The following is an 828-nucleotide window of genomic DNA, read 5'->3' on the forward strand; positions in this document are numbered from 1 at the left end:
TCAGCTACAGAAAGCTGTCCCGATATTCCAGTTAACCAATCCAAAAACATTAAAGGGCGCTGTCACACTACGAAAATTTCCGTGACTTTTGAATTTGACGTCGACTTTTCATGTTTTGACGACGACTTTCTGGTGTCGTCGTCACGAATTTTGAAAACGGTACCGATCGAATTCAACCCATCGCTACTGTCGACTTATATATCTCGGAGAGCGCGCATTTTAAGTCATCAGATGCAAGATGAAGTTCTTGGTACAGTGGACAAAAGATTGCCAGAACAGTTTTTGGTCGAAGATAGGGGGGAGAGACGATGCTAATGGGACCATAAGCATGATAGGTTTATGAAAAAGGGTCTTAAATAATGATAATAAAAAATTACCAAGAAATCACCATGCGACTCAGGGAAAACTTTCCTGAACTTGCTGATCTTCATACAGATAAGCATGCTATATCGTGAATATCAGGTTATTATATAGCCTAGGTCTGCTTTCATTGTTGTTTGTTTTTTTTTTTTGCATTAAAATTTTTGCAGTTTTTCTCTAGCTTATTTATCATACAGTCTGACTGTGGTTGTGTAAACAAGGTTACGAATAGCCTATAGGCTAGCCCTAGCTTATTTTTTTTTTGATAAAACTTTTCACGTCTTTTTAACCAGGACCAAACGCAAAGACTTTTTTATTTTCAAATTCTATGCAGCATCATTAAACTTGCAAGCACGACCCACTAGTTGCTTTGTGTTATATAGTTGTTTTAGCATTCTGGGAATTCACAGCTCAGATAGTTTGTTTACGTTATGACGACGACAGCCACGGTATGAAGAAGAACGTGTG

The sequence above is a fragment of the Macrobrachium nipponense genome, chromosome 10 (assembly GCF_015104395.2).
Source record: "Macrobrachium nipponense isolate FS-2020 chromosome 10, ASM1510439v2, whole genome shotgun sequence".
Taxonomy (NCBI): domain Eukaryota; kingdom Metazoa; phylum Arthropoda; class Malacostraca; order Decapoda; family Palaemonidae; genus Macrobrachium; species Macrobrachium nipponense.